Source organism: Mustela erminea, chromosome 15 (assembly GCF_009829155.1).
Source record: "Mustela erminea isolate mMusErm1 chromosome 15, mMusErm1.Pri, whole genome shotgun sequence".
In the NCBI taxonomy this organism is placed as follows: domain Eukaryota; kingdom Metazoa; phylum Chordata; class Mammalia; order Carnivora; family Mustelidae; genus Mustela; species Mustela erminea.
The window spans coordinates 72,411,608-72,432,639 of NC_045628.1; the positions used below are offsets into that span (position 1 = coordinate 72,411,608).

The window sequence follows — 21,032 nt, forward strand, 5'->3', positions numbered from 1 at the left end:
CCTGAATGTAGATGGGCTAAATGATCCAATCAAAAGACACAGGGGATCAGACTGCATAAAAAAGCAAGACCCATCAATACGCTGTCTGCAAGAGACTTATCTGAGACCCAAAGACACATCCAGACTAAAACTTAAGAGGGTAGAAAACCATCTATCATGCTAATGGACATCAAAAGAAACCATGAGTGGCAATCATCGTTATCAGACATACTAGATTTTAAACCAAAGACGGTAGTAAGAGATAAGGAAAAACACTATATAATCAAAGGGTCTATCCAAAAGAAGATTTAACAACTGCAAATATTTATGCCCCTAAGATGGGAGCAGCCAATTATATGAGCCAATTAATAACAAAATTAAAGAGGGGCGCCTGGGTGGCTCAGTGGATTAAGCCTCTGCCTTCAGCTCAGGTCATGATCCCAGGGTCCTGGGATCGAGCCCCACATCGGGCTTTCTGCTCAGCAGGAAGCCTGCTTCCTCCTCTCTCTCTCTCTGTGATCTCTGTCTGTCAAATAAATAAATTTTTTAAATCTTCAAAAAAAAATAACAAAATTAAAGAAACACATTGGTAATAATACAATAATAATAGGAGACTTTAAAAGCCCTCTCACTGCACTGGACAGGTCATCGAAGCAAAAGAGCAACAAGGAAATAAGGGCTTTCAATGACACACAGGACCAGATGGACTTCATAGATATATTCTGAACATTCCATCCCAAAGCAACAGAATACACATTCTTCTCGAGTGCACAAAGAACATTCTCCAGAAGAGATCACACACTGGCTCACAAATCAGGTCTCAACTGGTATCAAAAGACTGGGATCATTTCCTGCATATTTTTGGATGACAATGCTTTGAAACTGGAACTCAATCACAAGAGGAAATTTGGAAAGAACTCAAATGCATGGAGGCTAAGAGCATCCTATTAAAGAATGAATGGGTCAACCAGGAAATTAAAGAAGAATTTTTATAAATTCATGGAAACAAAATGAAAATGAAAACACAACTGCTCAGAATCTTTGGGATGTAGCAAAGGCAGTCCTGAGAGAGAAGTACATAGAAATACAAGCCTTTCTCAAGAAACAAGAAAGGACTCAAATACACAACCTAACCTTATGCCTAAAGGAGCTAGAGAAACAGCAAATAAAGCCTAAACCCAGCCAAAGAAGAAAAATAATAAAAATTACAGCAGAAATCAATGAAATAAAAACCAAAATAGTAGAACAGATTGATTAAACGGAGAGGGTTCTTTAAAAGAATCAATAAGATTGATAAACCCCTGGCCACATTTATCAAAAAGAAAGAGAAAGGACCCAAATTAATAAAACCATGAAAGAAGAGAGATCACAACCACCACCAAAGAAATACAATTATAAGAACATATTATGATCAACTAAATGCCAACATATTAGACAATCTAGAAGAAATGGATGCATTTCTAGAGACATAAACTGACAAAAATGAAACAGGAAGAAATAAAAAACCTAAACAGACCCACAACCATCAAGGAAATTGAAACAGTCATCAAAAAAATCTCCCAACAGGGTGCCTGGGTGGCTCAGTCAGTTAGGCATCTTCTTTTGGCTCAGGTCATGATCCCAGAGTCCTGGGATCAAGTCCCACATTGGGCTCCCTGCACAGCGGAGAGCCTGCTTCTCCATCTGCCCTTGACCCTGCTCATGCTCGCTCTCTCAAATAAATAAAATAAAATCTTAAAAAAAAAAAAAAAAATCTCCCAACAAACAAGAGCCTAGGACATGATGGCTTCCCAGGGGAGTTTCACCAAACATTTAAAGAATAATTAATGCAGATTCTTCTGAAGCAGTTTCAAAAAATAGAAATGGAAGGAAAATTTCCAAACTCTCTAAGGCCAACATAACCTTGATCCCAAAACCAAAGACCGCACCAAAAAGGAGAATTATAGACCAATATCCCTGAACATGGATGCAAAAGTTCTCAGCAAAATACTAGCTAATAGGATCCAACAGTACAATAAAAAGGTTATTCACAATGACCAAGTGGGATTATTCCTGGGCTGCTACGGTGGTTCATCATCCACAAATCAATCAATGTAATAAACTACATTAGTAAGAGAAAACAAAAGAAGCAAATGATCCTCTCAATAGGTACAGAAAAAGTATCTGACAAAACACAATATCCTTTCTTGATTAAAACTTTGCAGTGCAGGGATAGAAGGCACATACCTCAATATCATAAAAGCCATTTATGAAAAGCCCACAGCGAATATCATTCTCAATGGTGAAAAACTGAGAGCTTTCCCTCCAACTAAGGTCAGGAACACGGCAGGGATGTCTACTATCAACACTGCTATTCAACACAGTACTAGAAGTCCTAGCCGCAGCAATCAGACAACAAAAAGAAAAGGCATCCTAATCAGCATAGAAGAAGTCAAACTCTCATTCTCTGCAGAAGACGTGATAACTCTGTGTGAAAAACCCAAAAGACCCCACCTCAAATGTGCTGGAACTCATAGAGGAACTCATAGAGGAATTCAGCAATGTGGCAGGATATAAACACATATGCACAGAAATCAGTTGCATTTCTATACATTAACAATGAGAAAAAAGAGAAACTAAGGAGTCAATCCCCTTTACAACTGCACCCAAAACAGATACCTAGGAATAAATCTAACCAAAGAAGCAAAGGATCTGTACTCACAAAACTATAGAACACTCAAGAAAAGAAATTTAGGAAGACACAAAGAAGTGGAAAGACATTCCATGCTGATGGATTCGAAGAACAAATACTGTGAAAATATCTATGCTACCTAGACCAATCTACACATTCAACACAATTCCTAACGAAGTACCATCAACTTTTCTCACAGAAATGCAACAAATAATCCTAAAATTATTTTGTATGGAATCAGAAAAGACCCTGAATAGCCAAAAGAATATTGAAAAAGGAAACCAAAGCTGATGGCATCACAATTCCTGACTTCAAACTCTATTACAAAGCTGTAATCGTCAAGACAATATGGTACTGGCACAAAAACAGACACACAGATCAATGAAAGAATAAAGAACCCAGAAAGGAACCCTCAACTCTATGGTCAATTAATCTTCGACAACACAGGAAAGACTGTCCACTAGAAAAAAGGTAGTCTCTTCAACAAATGGTGTTGGGAAAATTGGACAGCCACAATGCAGAAGAATGAAATTGGACCATTCCCTTATACCATACATAAAAAATGACTGAAAATGGATGAAAAACCTATATGTGAGACAGGAATCCATCAAAATCCCAGAGGAAAACACAGGCAGCAGAGGCAAAAATGAACTACTGGGACTTCATCAAGACAAAAACTTTTGCACAGCAAAGGAAACAGTCAACAAAACCAAAAGACAACTGACAAAAAGGACAGGATATTTGCAAATGACACCTCAGCTAAAGGGCTAGTATCCAGAATCTATAAAAAAACTTATCAAACTCAACATCCAAAGAACAAATAATCCAATCAAGAAATGGGAAGAAGACATGAACAGACATTTCTCCAAAAATCACATCCAAATGGCCAACAGACACATGAAAAAATGCTCAACATCACTCATCATGGGGGAAATTCAAATCCAAACCTCAATGCGATACCACCTCACACCAGTCAGAATGGCTAAAATTAACAAGTCAGGAACGACAGATGTTGGTCAGGATGGAGAGAATGGGGAAACCTCCTACACTCTTGGTGGGAATGCAAGCTGGTGCAACGACTCTGGAAAACATCAGGGAACTTTCTCAAAAAGTTGAAAATAGAGCTACCCTACGACCCAGCAATTGCACTACTGGGTATTTACCCCAAAGATACAAATATAGTGATCTGAAGGGGCACCTGCACCCCAATGTTTATAGCAGCAATGCTGACAATAGCCTAACTATGGAAAGAGCCCAGATGTCCACCAAAAGATGATGTGGTATATATATATAATGGAATACTACTCAACCATCAAAAAAAATGAAATCTTGCCATTTGCAATGGTGTGGACAGAACTAGAGAATATGCTAAATGAAATAAGTCAATCAGAGAAAGACAAGTATCATATGATCTCATTGATATGTGGAAATTTAAGAAATTAACAGAGGATTATAGGGGAAGAGAGAGAAAAAATAAAAGATGAAACCAGAAAGGAAGACAAACCATAAAAAACCCTTAATCATGGGAAATAAAGCTATCCTATGGGTTTCTGGAGGGGGGTGGGGTAGAGAAATGACATAACTTGATGACGGACATTAAGGAGGGCATGTGATGTAATGAGCACTGGGTATTATATAAGACTGATGAATCACAGACCTGTACCTCTGAAACCAATAATAACATTATATATTAATTTTCAAAAAGTAGTAAGTAAAAAATAAAAATAAAGTAAGCCAACTTTACACATAAAAAAATACAAAAAGGCTTAAACAAATTAAATGAACAAATTGAGAAAAATAAACAATTCTATTCTTCCATGCAGAAGAATTCCCAGAAGTTTATGTAAGCATTTCCCCCTCAAGGCATTGGAATGTTAAGTCTCTACCCCTTAAATGTGGATTGCATATAGTAACTTCCTTCCAAATAGTATAGTATGGAAAGGGGGAGGGGAACAGAGAGTAAGTTTTCAGTGGAAATACATGAAAAACACTACCTCAGCCAAGTGAGAACCCATGTTCATAGTATGTACCACTGATAAAAGAATATTATTATGCCTCGGTAGCCTTCCTCTCCTGAATACATAATCACAGTTTGTGAAAAAGCATCAAACCCAAATGAGGTATTCTATAAAATACTTGACCAGTACTCCATAAAACTGCTGAGGCTATTAAATAAGGAAAATTTGAGACACTGTCACAGACAAGAAGAACCTGAGGAGATACGATGCTTTACTATATGGCATCTTGGATAGGGTCCTGGGACAGAAAGAGACATTAGGTAAACACTACAGACATCTGAATAAGTGATGGTTTTTAATTAATAATAATGTTTCAATATTAATAACAAATGAACCACACTAATGTAAGATATTAACAATAACATAAGTTAAGTGTGGTGTATAGTCTCTACTATTCAGTTTTTCTGGAATTTAAATGTATCCTAAAATAAAAATTCATTGAAGGAAAGAAAAAAATCAAAGAATGAGATCTTGCCATATGCAACAACATGGATGCCAAGTAAAGTAAGTCAGAGAAAGACAATTCCAAAGGGTTTCAATTATATGTGGAATATTTAAAAAAAAACAAACAAACAAATCAGTAAACAAAAAGAAACAGACTCATAAACACAGAGAACTGATAGATGCCAGAAGGGTGGGGGCTGAGGGGATACAGCAAAAAGGGTAAAGGAGACTGAAAGATACAGGATTTCAGTTATGGAATAAAAAAGTCACAGAGATAAAAATTACAGGATAGGGAATATAGTTTTTGGCACTGTAAGAGTGCCATATGGTGACAGGTAACTATATCTGCAGTAAGAATAGCATATCATGAACTTGTCAAATAACTATGTTGTACACTTGAAACTAATGTAACATCGTGTGTCAATTATAATAAAAAATAAAGGGAAACTTTCAAAAAATGAAAAAAAGCCCATCAAAAGTATGCTGTCTATAAGAGATGCACTTTGAAAACAAAAACACAAGTCAGGTTAAAAGTATAACAATGAAAAATTATACAACACAAATATAAACAGTAAACATAACAGAAATGGCATGGTTACATCAATATCAGAAAAAAATTAACTTCAGTAAAAGAGAATTATCAAAGGCAAGAAGATCAACTCATCCAGAAGGCATCCCGATACTAAATGAGAATGCTCCTACTATCAGAGAGCTTGAGGCAAAAACTGCATTAAGGAAATACATGAAGCAAAAGCTAATTAGGTTTACAGGAAAATGAACAAATCTATAATTATAGCTGGAAGTTACAATACCCATCTCTCGACAACTGAAATGGATAAAAAATCATCTGTAGACATACAGATCAGGGTTCAGCAAACTCTAAGGCAGATCCAGGGCCCTCTACCTGCCTTTATAAATTATTAGAACACTGCTAGGCCCATTCACTTACATATTGCCATGACTGCTTTTGCATCACAATGAGAGAATAGCTACGACAAAGGCTATAACCTGCAAAACCTAAAATATTTTCTATACAGCCCTACAGAAAAAGCTTTCTGATCCTGATATAGATGATTTGAACAACACTATTAAGCAACTTCACTCAGTTGTACCACAGACCATATTCTGCACCATGAAATAAGTCTCAAATTTCAACAAATCTTACAGTGTAAGTTCTCTGACCACAATAAAACTGTATTAGCAGTTTTGAAGCTATCTATGAAAACACAAAACATCTGGAAATTAACACACTTCTAAATAATCAATGAGTGAAAGAAACCACAAAAAGATTATTAGAAAATTTTAATAATGAAAATACAACATATAAATACCTGATACGTAGTTAAGTAATGCTGAAAGCAAAAAATTGTAGATTTAAGTCCTTATATTTAAAACAAAGTCTTAAATTTAAATATCAAAATTCCCACATTAAGAAGTAGGAAGAAAAAAAACTGAACCAAAAGAAAAAAGCGTAAAGGAATTATCAAGATAAAACCAGAAACCAATTAATACAAATTGCTGAAACGAAAAACTGTGAAAAGAAATAAAAGACCTAAGACCTAGCAAGAATGACCCAGAAAGAAGTGAAATACAAACTACCAACATCAGGAATAAAAGAGCAATCACTACAGATCCTATGGGCATTAAAAGGATCAAAAGGATCACAATGGAAATTTATCAGTTTTATGCCAAGAGACTTAATGACTTAAAACAACTGCTTGAAAAATACAAAATAAGACATAAAATCTGTATAATCACAGATTTACTAAAGAAACAAAATCCATTATCAAAATTCTTCCTCCACACAAACATAAAAAAAAAACCTTCCATGCTTAGATGGTTAACATTAAAGAAATACAAATCTTATATAAACTACTCCTGAATACAGAGAGAAAAATCCTTTCTTATCAGTTTTAAAAGGCTAACAACAACCATCTTCCAGAAAGCAACCATCTTCCAGAAACCATATTTCTCATGAACACAGACACTAAAATCGCTAAAAAAAAAAAAAAAACAGATCCAGAAACAGATCTATGGACTATACCTCATGATCATATGAGGTTATCCTAAAATTGCCAGACTGGTTTCACTTTCAAAAATCAAGAAGTATGTTTCACCAAAGAAACAGAATAAAGAAGAAAAGCCATACAATCATCTCAATAAATACAAAAAAGTGGTGGGTTGGGGGGAAGGTTTGACAAAATTCAAAACCCTTTCATAATTTAAAAATAAAAATCTCAATAAAGAAGGGAATATCGTCCATTTGATTTCTTCTAAACTACAAAAAACCCATTGCTAACATCTTATGGTAAAAGACAATGTTTTCCCCTTAAGATCAGGAACAAGACAAGGATGTCCACTTTCACTTTAACATTAGACTGAAGACGTGAGATGATACAGTAAGGTAAGACAAAGAAAAAGCTTATAAGATGAGCAAAGGAAGGAATAAAACTGTCTTATTCACAAATGATATGATTGTCTTTGTAAAGAAAATCCTAAAAAATCTACAAAAAGACTACTGAACTAAATGAATCTAAGTTAGCTAAACAAATTTAAAGTAAATATTACAGCATTTCTATATATGGGAAAAAACTGAAAGGAGCTTTTGTAAACCTTCATTTAATAGCATTAAAAAATCTTTAGGAATTTTACATGCAAGATTTCTGCAAAGAAAACTAAAATATTATTTATTATACATATATAAACACTAACATGTAATTGATATTTTAACATATTAATATGTAAAAACCCATTTTAATGGGTTCAGGTAAAAATCTTCCAAATGCACACACATATATATGCATGTACATATTTAAGTACATATATTTATAATACATGTTAAAGATGACCTACATAAAAGGAGAGGTATATAACTGTATTAGTAATTGCTCTGTAAAAAACTATCCCAAGGGGTGCCTGGGTGGCTCAGTCAAGCGTCTGCCTTCTGCTCAGATCATGATTCCAGAGTCCTGGGATTGAGCCGCACATCAGGCTCCCTGTGCAGTGGGGAGCCTGCTTCTCTCTTTCCCACTCCCCCTGCTTGTGCTTGCTCTTGCTCTCTGTCAAATAAATAAATCTTTAAAAAAAAAAAAAAAAACACTACCCCAAAACTGAGCAGTTGAAAACAACATTTATTATCTCAGTTTCTAAGGATCAGGAATCCAGGAGCAGGTTAACTGTGGGTTTGGTTCAAAGATCTCTCATAAGGTTGCAGTCAACATAGGTAGGTACATAGTCAACTGAAGGCTAGAGGATCTGCTTCTAAGCTTACTCAAGGCTACTGGCAGAAGGCCTCAGTTCTCTGTCATGGAGATGTTAGGAGACAATACTCCATGGGACTCTTGCATTTTGGCACATCTTGCAACTGAAGATCCAACTGACCTTTGTTCTAGACTGTCATCTTTCAAAGATGTCTATAAAGTGAACAGACTTGGAAGATAAAGTCTCCTCCACAGCAAAGAGCATGTATGCTTATTGCACATTAAAAAGTATCCAGGTTCCCTATGTTCAGAGTTCCTCTCCTGAAACACAACCCGCTGCATAAGCAGGTGTCATCTGGCCCTCTTCACGTTACCAGGTATGAAATGGAGCTCAAGGAACTGGCACAAAAACGCTGATACCCTGGCTACTACTGTAGCACTAGTGACAGTAAACAGTCTTTCAACTCTGACCAAGGGGCCTCATGTCCTCTTCTATCAGCATCCATGAAACTGAAGTAAGCTCACTTGTTAGCTTACAAGTAAGGTAAAATCTCAGACCCTTTACAATCTTGACAATGGGTCTCTCTACAGTATGGTATCTGTTCTTCTACGATGAGTGATGAGAGAGAAAGAAAGAGACGGGTAACAAGCCATTGTGTCTTTTTTAAACTAATTTTATAAGTGATATGCCATCACTTTTACCATATTTTATTGGTCACAAAGACCAATCCTAATAAAATGCACAAGGTAGTTATGAAGGGGTGCAAATACCAGGACACAGGGATAAATGGGAACCATGTTAGAGGCTACCACACTGAGTATTGCTAGATCATTTTCCCCAATATGTCTCTACAGAGCAAATAATCCCAAACAAAATCCCAAAAGGCTTAACAGAAACTGACAAACTGATGTTAAAATTTATATGGAAACACAAACAATGCCCAAACAATGTTGGAAGATTCACACTATTTGACTCCAAAACTTGTGGCAACAGAGGCAGTATGACACTGGCATAGAAGAAACAAATAGATAAATGAAACATAACCGAGTCCAGAAATAGATCTATACAAATAAGTTCAAAAGATTCTGAACAGGGGTGCCTGGGTGGCTCAGTGGATTAAGCCGCTGCCTTCAGCTCAGGTCATGATCTCAAAGTCCTGGGATCGAGACCCACATCGGGCTCTCTGCTCAGCAGGGAGCCTGCTTCCTCCTCTCTCTGTCTGCTTGTGATCTCTCTCTGTCAAATAAATAAATAAAATCTTAAAAAAAAAAAAAAAAAGATTCTGAACAAAAACACAAAGGCTATCCTCTGCAAGAAAAGAAAGGGTCTTTCCAAACAATGATGTTGGAATTGGATGTATGATGTACAACCCCCCACTTCATATTATACATAACAATTCAAGATGGATCACAGCCCCATATGTAAAAGCTAAGACTATGAAACTTCTAAAAGAAAGCACAGGAACTTATTTTCATGACTTTTGGATAGACAAAGGCTTCTTACAACTCAAAAAGCATAATCTATTAAAGAAAAAAACTGATCAGATTTCATCAAAATACAGATTAAGGAAAACACAAACTGCAAACAGAGAGAAAACACTCAATACACTAGTCTGATAAAGAACTTGTATCCGGGGCACCTGGGTGGCTCAGTGGGTTAAAGCCTCTGCCTTCGGCTCAGGTCATGATCTCAGGGTCCTGGGATCTAGCCCCGCATCGGGTTCTCTGCTCAGCAGGGAGCCTGCTTCTTCCCTCTCTCTCTGCCTGCCTCTCTGCCTACTCGTGATCTCTCTCTCTCTGTCAAATAAATAAATAAAATAAAATAAAATAAAGAACTTGTATCCAAACTATACTAAGAATTCTTTTTTTTTTTTTTTAAGATTTTATTTATTTGAGAGAGAGAGAGAGAAACCATGAAAGGGGCGAGGGGCAGAGGGAGAAGCCGGCTCCCTGATGAGCAGAGGGCCTGATGTGGGACTTGATCCTGGGACTCCAGGATCATGACCTGAGCCGAAGGCAGGTGCTTAACCAACTGAGCCACCCAGGTGCCCAATATACTAAGAATTCTTACACATCAATAATAAAAAGGTAAACAATTTTTTAATGTGCAGAAAACTTGAAGAGGCATTTACAAAAGAAAATACACTATCAATAACTACATGAAAAATTGCTCAACATCATCAGCCACCAAGGAGATCCAAAATAAAACCACAGTGAGAAACCATTTCATACCAATTAAAATGGCTAAAATTTAAAAGACTGATTATCCAAATGCTGACAAGAACATACAGGAACTAAAATTCTCATATATTCATGGTGAGAGTATAAAATGGAAAATTACTTTGAAAAACTCACAATTACCTTCCTAGATATTTACTCAAGAGAAATGAAAACAGCTGTTTGCAAGAAGATCCATATAGGCCTTATTCTTAACAACTCAAATGTCATCAACATTAAAAAGATAAATTGGGGCCACTATATTTTAATATCAAGGTAGAAAAGGGAGGTAATTCCTAGCTAATTGTATTTTTTAGTATTAGTTTGGTTATCGAGTCTTCTATTCAAATCTGCTTCTGTAAATTATGTTGAAAAGTTTGCCTTGAAAACTCTATTTTTTTATTAGAGTTATATTTGAGACTTTTCATGCAAAAAGTTAATGTGAATAGAAAGGAATTTTGGTCCCTCAGTGACCCATGTTGTTAATTCTTTAGTGCTTTCTAAGTTCACAGAGCAAATTAGAAGAATGCATTTCCCATCATTATTTACTGCATTGTGGGTAGTAAATATATACCAAAACCAAACTTCTCTAAATACTATAACACAACCAATAAAGTTAAGTATATACATGCAAAGGGTATATTATATATATAAATCAGGAATCAAGTCCATTCACCAAATTTCAAGTTGATGTTTACTAATATTTTTGTGATGGAATACAAAGAACCTATAGTGGGTAAATTATATACCATTAGCATATTATTATTTAATGTGTTTATCATAGGATCTTTTGCATGCTTTAATCTGGTTAATATATTTAAATTTGCCTTTTTTTTCCTCTCTATCTGAAAACTCTGTTTATAGTATTTTATGACACTGTTGTAAAGTTCGACTATATCAATAAAAAACAAGTTTGGACAGTAAAAAAAAAAAAAAAGATAAATTGGGGGGGGGCACCTAGATGGCTCAGTCAGTTAACTGTCTGCCTTCAGTTTGGGTCCTGATCTTAGGGTCCCGGGATTGAGCCCCACGTCTGGTTATCTGCTCATGAGGAAGTCTGCTTCTCCCTCTCAGTCTCCCTCTGTGTTCTCTCTCTCTCTCTCTCTCAAATAAATTTAAAAAAATAAACAAACTTTGGTATACTCATCCAATGAAATTCAACTCAGCAATAAAAAGAAAAACTAGTATGTTCAACTTCATGAATAAACCTGGATATATACGTTAACCAAAGAAGCTAGATGCAGAACAGTACACAGAACAAAGAACAAAGCTAATCTATGCTGTTAGAAATCAGAGTGCTTGCAGGAGAGGGAACTGAATTGAAAAGGCAACCAGGGAACCTTCAGGGATGACGAAAATGCTCAATATTATCTTTTGGGTATTGGTTACATGGATATAATTGTCACAACTCATCAAAGTGAGCAACTAATATCTGTACTTTTTTGTATTTAGTTTACATCTTGATATAAATCAAATACAAAATTTAAAAAAGAATTTGTGAACTCACTGTATTAATTTTCCTTTTTTCCCTTAATCTTGGGTTGTCCAGATGTATATTTAGTGTTTGTGTATACGCATATATACACACATATTTATGTGTATTCAGTAAATATTTATCATCTACTATGTGCTAAACACTATGCTAGGTTCCAAAATAACTAAAAGTTCATACCCTCGAAGGTTAACCACCTAGGGCAAGAAACACACACTGAAATAAAACACATTAACATGTGGGTTTCCATTATAGAGGTATACAGATGATCTTGTGAAAAGGAGAAAAAAGCATCACATAATCGCCCAAAAGAAGAGTCAGATATCAGAAAAGCCTTTCTATTAGGTGGGGGATGAAAAGCAGGAGTCTGGATATGTGGACAAGCAGGAATGGACCATTAAGAAATACTGCACAAAAAGACACAGAGACAAAGGGTCTAATACAATAGGAAGGTCTGAACAATTCAGTGTTTGGGGGAAGTTTAGAAAGCCCAAGAGAAAGTGACAAGACATGCTGGCAAGGTAGGTAGGTACAAAAGCAATGTTAAAGTTTTTAGAATATAGACACCATGAAGAGCCACTGAATAGTTTTAAGCAAGGAAATGGCACATTCAAATTTGTGATTAGAAATATCACTCCATTAACAGTATAAGAGATAGCCTAGAAGAGAATGAAGGTGGAAGCAGAGAGACGTGTCAGAAGGCAAATGCAGGCAAACAAGAAAGTCATGGTTACTTTTAGTAAACCAACCAATGGCACATGGACTAAAGAGAAATTAAAGAAATGGACAGAAAATTAGGTAAAGATTAAGATCAGACAGTTCACAGGAAAAAAAAATAAGATGGCTCTTAGCCATATGAAAAGACATTGAGCTTCACTGGTAAGAGAAACATTAATTAAAACTACACTAAGATACCACTTTTCACCTATCATATTGGCAAGAATCCAAAAAGTTTGATCATACACTGTGTTGACACGAGTATAGGGAAACAAGTATTCTCACACATACATTACTGTTACTACCTCCATGAAACACAACTTAATTTCTGTCAAAATTATACCTGCTAGATTCTTTGACCCAGCAACTTCACTTCTAAGAATTTATTCTACAGATACAACTGCATTATGTACAAAAATGATGTATGTACGATGTTGCTCAGTGCAGAATTTTTGTAACAGTAAACACTGGAAATAATCTAGCTTATAAAGCTCACCAATGGGCTTTATAAGAAAATACTTTATTCTGCCTTCTTTTAAATTACTGTATAAGTTGTATATATTTTATGTATACAACCTAATATTTTGATATACATATGCACTGTGAAAACATTGCTACATTCAACTTAATTAACTCACCTCTACATAGTTATCTCTGGGTGGGGGGTAGGGGGAGGTGGGGGGAGTGGGAGGGAATCCCGATGACCGGCAAGAGCCCTTTAAACCAATCAACTCCTAAGGCTACAAGGAAAATTTTAATTTCATTTAAAAAAATAAAATAAAATAAAGCTGCAGGTAAGGGTAGTATCTAGGGATTAAATAGAAACAAAACCCATGTAGTCTTGTCGACATCCCAGATTTATATAGAGTTCAGCCTCTTACATCCTAGTATAATATCAACTATAGAGAAGTATTATAAAAGACCAGAAAACAGATGTAAAGGGTGTTAGAAATAACATCCTCTCTCTTTGACTAGTTTGAAGCAAAATCAGTTTCTATTATAATTAAAACTAAGTGTCCCTTATCTCTGGAGGAACTATTGGAATAACAAGATCAAGACTGCCACCCCAGCCAGGGAAGAGAAGCAAATCAAATGACAGTATAAATAAAAATGAAATGACAGTTGAGTGAGAAGGGGGAGTAGTGAGACAAGCAGATAGTAGAAGACAGAGCTGACCCTATACAAAATTTATTTGCCCTGACTCTCAAATCTCCCTTCCTGCCTTTATATATATTGTTAACACCAAGTTAAGGGCTATCAATACCCTCAATTTTGCCCTTCGTAGTTCAAAGTCTAGCACTGTAGTCTCTCCATTCACAGCAATGTATCCCTCCAGGTGCCACAGTCTCTAAAATATCATTCCTCTTTAAAAGTTGCACCTCTCTCAGTTCATTTCAGATGGAGGTAGGGAGAGAAGGAGTCAAGTAAATTAAGCTACTTAATCTAAAGTATGTGCTACAAGGAACCTCTGCCCAATAATCATACCAAAAAAAAAAAAATTCCCTTACTAATAATCAAAGAAATGCAAACCCAAAACAAGATAAAAATTTCACTTATCAAATTGGCAAAAAGCATAAAGTTTTTATTAAACTTTTTTTCACCAATGTTGGTGAACATGAAACAAGCATACTCACATACCACTGGTTAGTATAAACTGTTACAACCTAAATACCACTCAAAAAGAAGTCAAAACAAAAAAATTATTAATTATATATCCATATAATAAAATATTCTAATCATTTTAATTATGTTGATCTATATGTGCCAATAGGAAAATAGCTCTGTAACATTAAGCAAAAAGTAAACTGCAGTTAAATAAGGTAAACAGTATAATATAATACTATTTGTATAAACTTTTTGAAAAGTAAACTTTCTGGAAACTGCTAAGAGTGAATTATCTTTTGAGAGAATAGAAAAAATAGCTTTTATTTTTACTTCTCTGTACCATCAGAAGGTTTTTTTTTCATCATATACATGTACAACTTTTAACTGAAGACATACAAAGTCCTCTAATCCCCACAACCTTAACCGCTACTCTCACCATCAACTGTCCACACACTCCCCCTACTCATCTCAATATCTAAAGGCTGACTAAAATTGCCTGATGGGAATTTTAGCTAGTAGAGGATATATTGTGGAAACATACTCTGGATCTATATCTGGGGTTTTTCTTTAAAATCTCTTCACTCTAAAATCACCTCTGAGATGAAAAATGAGAAAAAGAATCCCTACACTGCGCAAGGAAACTTTAACTCTCATTTCCTGTTGGGGCCCTAACCATCCTCTCCTAGAGACAATCCTTATGGTTATAATATCCTCTCCTTCTCCTATCAGTTTTATATCTAGTCTAGGCTAATTTCGCTCTCCCACATAAAGAGCAATTTCTACTATACCCAAAGAGGATGAAGGCTTGCCCCATGCAGAATCACTTAACAGGAGGAATCTTATTGTCTGATTTCTCAGCTCTCACCACCTTGGTGCAGGTGACCAACCACTACTCTAAACTTCTATAGGGCAAGATCTTAGTCCTTTTTATTGCATCATCTCTGGTACTCCATGTATATGCAAACATAATATTTGTTCATTTTACCTAAATCATGTTAGAGCATTCTCTGTAAGGGAGAGGCAGGTTAGAGGAGTTCTTCCAGGTCATGCCCTTTAAAGATACTTCCTGCTTTAATCAGTCTTCCTCCACTCTCCTTAGCCACTTATAAGTTTTACAACCAAGCCAAGTACTTCTAATTACCGCTTCTTATTAATTTCTAATCATTAGAACAAAATAACTCTTATGGATCTTTTAAATATCTTAGATTAATGACTTTAAGATTTCCTTTAAACAACTAAATTTTGCTCATCCAAGTTTAACCTTCATAATTTTCTCACTGTGCATGATCATCCCTGCCAATTAAAACAATTACAGCCTCAAAGCAGCAAACTTACCCTATTTTTGAACTAATTAGTGAGAAAAGGCTAAAATCTTTTCCACATATTGGGGAAAATGGTTATAATCAGGTTGATAGCATTACATGACGAAGAGCTGACTTCTACACATGGAGGAGTCAGAACTGCGAACCATTTGGCAGCTTCTTAAATACGCTTAAAAAGTACATTCTTGAAGAAATTACTGGGCTTATTTTTAAACTAACTATTTTTGGAATTTTTAACATTTCCAAACAGGAATACTCAAACTAAATACGATTTTCTCCAAATATCTATTTGAATTGGAAGTGACAAATGACTTGTACAGCAAATGGAGTTTAAAAATGAAAAAAAAAAAAAAACACACATTCAACACATACATACATCTTATAACAAAGTAAAGTTTAATATTAACCTTAAAATTACTCTGGCTTACAAGTTTCAGAAAAAATAAATAAATGCCATGTCGAGTAACAATGCACAATGAAACATCAAGCCCCTTTCTCTGGAGGAGAAAGACACGCAAGAGGTTATCTTCTAAGACAACTGAAGTGGACTGAATCCTGGATAAAAATTATTAAAACCAGACTCAAAATAGATGGTTAACCTTGAAACTTTATTTCTTGACTGAATGAATGAAAAGAAGGGCGAAGGTAATGAAGAATAACATGCTACCTGGCAGTAATTTCTAATATCACTTAAGTCCTGAATTAAACAATACCATGTTGAAGATTTTAAGCTTCCACAAGAAACAGAATTACCCCAATTCCACCACACAAACAGGGTTGTGATTCTGGATAAATCAATTAAATTAAAATCTGAACCTAATTTCTCATGCATATTGTGAGTTGATGACCATCTTTAAGTTCCCTTATAGCTAACACAGACAAAAGAGACATAAATTTATTGTTTTCTTACTTACAGTACTTGTCATCCAAGCCAAATCACAGTTGAGTTCTCCTGATAATTGTAGGCACACATGATCAAAAAAAGTAGCAATGAGGAAGCCAAAGGACAATCCTAATTCAAGAGGGAAAAACAACTTCCCAAAATAGTCCCCTCCACACTAAGTTTTGGGTATATTCTACAATTTCATTCTTCACAGAGTAAGTCCTAATACAGGGTATCACTTTATTTTAGGCTTAACAAATTACTGATAAAGCCAAGTCCTCAAAATGTTACTCTTTGGATCTAGTTAAGCTGCAGAACAATTTTTGAATAAATTTAAAAATAAAGCAACTTTTATCCAAAAGCCAAGTTAGACTACCAGTCAAATAAGCTTAGTAACATTGCATGACATCTCTTAACAACAAGCATCACTATCATCACCTTATCTCCGGTAATTCCCAGAAAAAGTGAGGGAAAAGACAGATATAACTAGAGAGGAATAAAATCAACAGAAGGAAACAAAAGCTGCTGTAAAAACAAAGCTAATACAAGGAGAATCAATCTCAAAAAAAGGAGAAAATAAGAAAGGGCACAAAAGTTCTTTTCAAAAAAAGGGGGGGAGAGGTGCCAATTAGAACATTACTTGCTCATTTAAAATATTCACACCTTGAAGTAACAGCCACCCGGAAAAATAATTTTTTAAACCGTTAAAAAAAAAAAAAAGCACTACTTCAGGTACTTCAGTAATCAAAGAATGTCTAAAGTGCACTTTTCCTATACGTATTTGTAAAATTTCCAGAGAGTAATGTTCTGATTGAAGACGTGTTTTTTATAGTTAAGTTTTTGAGAATAAATCTATCTTAACGTAAGACGTCCCAAGTTGAAACTTTCACCTACATACTCACCACTATAAATTTTAATTAGGTTTTCTGCTATCACCAGGTGATACAAGATTAATTGTTCCACAAACTGACCTGCATACACAATAGGAATGCTCATCTTACTGTCCCTAAAAATGCTAACATCTTTGACAAATGTACTGCATAGATAAGAAGTGCCCTTTTTAGCCTTTATTTTGCTTAATATCACACTTTTCTATTTTTTTTAACTCTTTTATGTAAGTGGTACGTGAATTAATACAATGTTCTATCTTGGAACTTTACGCGTGTAAGTTGAGAACAATGATTGTATATCCATTCAAGTTTTAAATAATTGTAATTTATTTACAGCTCACCTCATATATAATCACACTCTTACTAGGAAGACAGGAGAAGACTCCCAACTCACTCAAGACCCTGACCAGCCTTCGAAATTAAAGGCTGTATCCGAAGTTTCCGAAACTATTTAATAAGAGTAGAGTCGTTCAGGACAGCCCTACCCATCCATCATTTCATTAAAAAAAAGTTGAAAATAAAATAGCGTTCATAGTATATTCTTCAAAGCAAAATAAAGGGTTCCCTTTTACTGGGCTACTGAGGATTCTTAAAACGTTAAGACGAGTTGAGAGAGTAGGGAACTGCTGTTCCGAGCCCTTCCCTGAGTTTACAGGGTCCCCGGGATGGTAGGCAGTAACATAATCAAGTCAGAAGGCGAGGCGCTGCATTTCAGGGTTCAGATTCATTCCCTCAAAATAACTGTACCTCTGCTTGGCGTAGCTTGAACGTGTGCACCAAAAAACAGCAGCAGCAACAACGTGCAAGATTTTCCTTCTGACCAAAAACTTTTCAAGTGTCACTAACCTAACTGAGCGCAAAAACGTCAACTATCTCCAACCGCACACCATTTTCATTGTCATTCCAACTCCGAGGCTTCCTAAAGGAAAGCCAGAGCCCGGCCGTCGGTCGGGAGGAGCCCTTCCAGCCAGTGCGGAGCTCTTCCTCCACCAGGTCCTCCGGTTCCCCCAGCACCAGCTCCGAGAGCGCGTTTAGCGGGCTTTATCTCCGGCGACGCGCAAGTAACAGTGTAAAAATGTCACTCTAGCAGCCCGTTTCCTCGCCCGGAGCAAAGGCTGGGCGGCGCGGGCGAGGCGCGCGGGGACCCGGCGGAGGGGCGAGGGCGCCCGAGGCCCGCACGCAGCCCGGGGTGCAGCCCCGACCCGCGCTCCCCACCCCTCGCCCGGAAGGGGGAAAACCCGCCAGCGGGAGGATTCAACAGGAGCACCGCGCCGCCCGCCTGCCGCCCGGGAAACAGCCGCCGGCCGGCCGGGACGCGGGGGGAGGGGCGGCGGCGGCGGCGGCGGGGCGCGGGCGACCCGGCTGCGGGGCGCGGACCCCCGCCCGCGCGCAAGGTCACCGCCCGCCGCCCGCCGCCGCCGCCGCAGCCGCGGGCGCCCCGGCTGGGGCCAGGGCGGCAAGTTTAATTTCCCGAGGCTGTGACTGAGCCCGCGGCGTGGAGGGAGCGCGCCCGGGCGCGGAGCCCTCCCCACCCCCACCGCGCAGCCCGGCCCACGCCCCCGGCCCGCGCCCCACTCCTGCGGGCCCGGGCCGCCGCCAGGCAGCCGGCGGCTGCAGCCCCCGATGCCGGGAGGCGAGTCTCGGCTGCCAGGCGGGCGGCGCTTGAGCCCCGCCACAGACACAGCCGCGGTGGCGGGCGCTGAAAAATGGAGCACGGCGATCAGAGAAGAGAGACATTTTCTTTCCGTTAACTGAATTGTTTCCTACCTCCGGGTTTCCGACTCGCTACTCCTCTCACTCCGCTGCTCTCCGGGATCCGCCGCCGCCGCCGCATCCAATCGCCTCCTCCCCCCCTCCCCTTCCGCAGCCAGCCCGGCCGTTCCTCCTCCTCTCCGCTTCAAAATGGCGCCAAGCGCTCTTCGGCGGCTGCTCCAATCGAACCGCCGCGGACAGCACCCGGGGGCAGGCAGTGCGCGGCGTGGTGCGCAGCGCCCCCTGCCGGCCAGACAGCCCCGGGCGCGCCCCCGCCCGCCCTCTGGGCTCCCCCCGCCCCGCTCCGTCCCCACGCGCGCGCCCAACTCCGCCCCGCCCCATCGCGCGCGCACGCAGCCACACAGGCACGCCGCCGCGGTGGCCGCGGTGTTAGCGAGACTTGTGGCTGTCAATGCTTTCTCTCCCTCTGCGGCTTCCTTGACTTTTGCCGAAAACCACATAAATTGTTGCATATCTCTAATATCTCTATCTTTGGAGATAGAAGTTGCGTATTTTTTAAAGACGCTAAAATTGAGTACTGATGTGCCACGTACGTGAAACTGGTATTAACTTCTTTGCACTTTGTTTGGTAACTCTTACCTAGTCATCTCCAAATACCATCAAATAGTTTTTTCTACGCTGTGTGTATTACCTCTCTACTTAATCCAAGCTTTCCCATTCTGAGGAACTGTCTAAACGGCAGGTGGGGAGGAGGACACAGGGATTCAACCTGTAACAAAGCATTTCACTCATTTGTTTTGTTATCAGTTGTTTTGTTATAAGTTTCTCCCTCCTTATTGGAGGGAGAAATAATCTGAATACCGCGAAGATGCCTTCCAGGAGTTAGGTTTCCAAACCCCTTTACCCCCCAGGTGGGGCCGCTCCTCCTTCCCGCAGCTTTGGAGGAGTGTATTAAGAGTTGATCTGGTAATTACTATTAGGACAGAGAGAGGGGGAAATTAAGGCCTCAAAGAAGCTTAGTTTCTAACCAAAAAAAAAAAAAAAAAAAAAAAGTGTTTTACACAACAGCAAATGGATTTACAGAAATTGGTAATATAAACCTTCATTACAGCAACACTATTTAGGAAAACTGGAATCAGACTTTGGTCTTCAAACAAATAGGTGTTTTTAAAGCCCCAAACACTTCTGTGATTGGGGCTTTAAAAAATAGCCAAGTGTGGGAGAAAGGTGTATGCAGTAAATTTCTGTACCTTCCTCTGAATTTTGCTGTGAACTTAAGACTGATCTAATAAAAATAAGGTCCCAAAAAATAACCAAGTTGTAATTCATCAGGAGAAATATAATTGGATGTGGCATCATTTAAGATGGTTAAGAACATAAACCATTCAAAAATTAGTTGTGACTGCTGTCTACTTAGAGAAAGAGGAACTATGTGGAATGATGTAAAATAAAAAAATGCTGATTTTATACAGACTTGGTTAGGAGAATTATCTTTGATTATAAAGAACCACAAACCCAGTCACCAGCTGTATTAGTTTTCTAGAGCTGCTGTAACAAATTACCACAAAGTCAGTGACTTAAAACAATAAAAATACGTTACAGTTCTGTCGTTCTGAGGAGTGGCAGGGGTTTAACTGAGCTAAAATCAAGATGTTGGCTCAGCTGTGTTCCTTTCTGGAGGGTTAGGGAAGAATCCATTTTCTTGCCTTTCCATCTACTAGAGGTTGATCGGATTGCTTATCTCTTGCCCCACTTCTCCGTCTTCACAGTCAGCATGGTAGCAACCCTCTGACCCTGTTTTCATTGTTACATTTCTTTCTCTGACTCCCTTCTGCCTCCATTCTTTTTTAAGGACCCTTGTGATTATATTCGGTCCACCTG

General features: G+C 38.0%; 1 protein-coding gene across 5 annotated transcripts in view; it reads right to left on the minus strand.

The window, feature by feature from the left end:
• Window positions 1-19,311, minus strand: part of PDS5B (PDS5 cohesin associated factor B) — a 201,723-nt gene extending 182,412 nt beyond the window's left edge. For 3 of the 5 annotated variants that reach the window (XM_032315416.1, XM_032315417.1, XM_032315413.1), the window contains exon 1: window positions 19,206-19,310. The gene's annotated coding sequence lies outside the window, so the exon portion shown is untranslated. Of the gene's footprint in view, window positions 1-19,205 lie in introns of all 5 variants that reach the window. The other 2 variants (XM_032315415.1, XM_032315412.1) reach the window with 1 other exon arrangement.
• Between the last annotated feature and the right edge of the window lie 1,721 nt (window positions 19,312-21,032).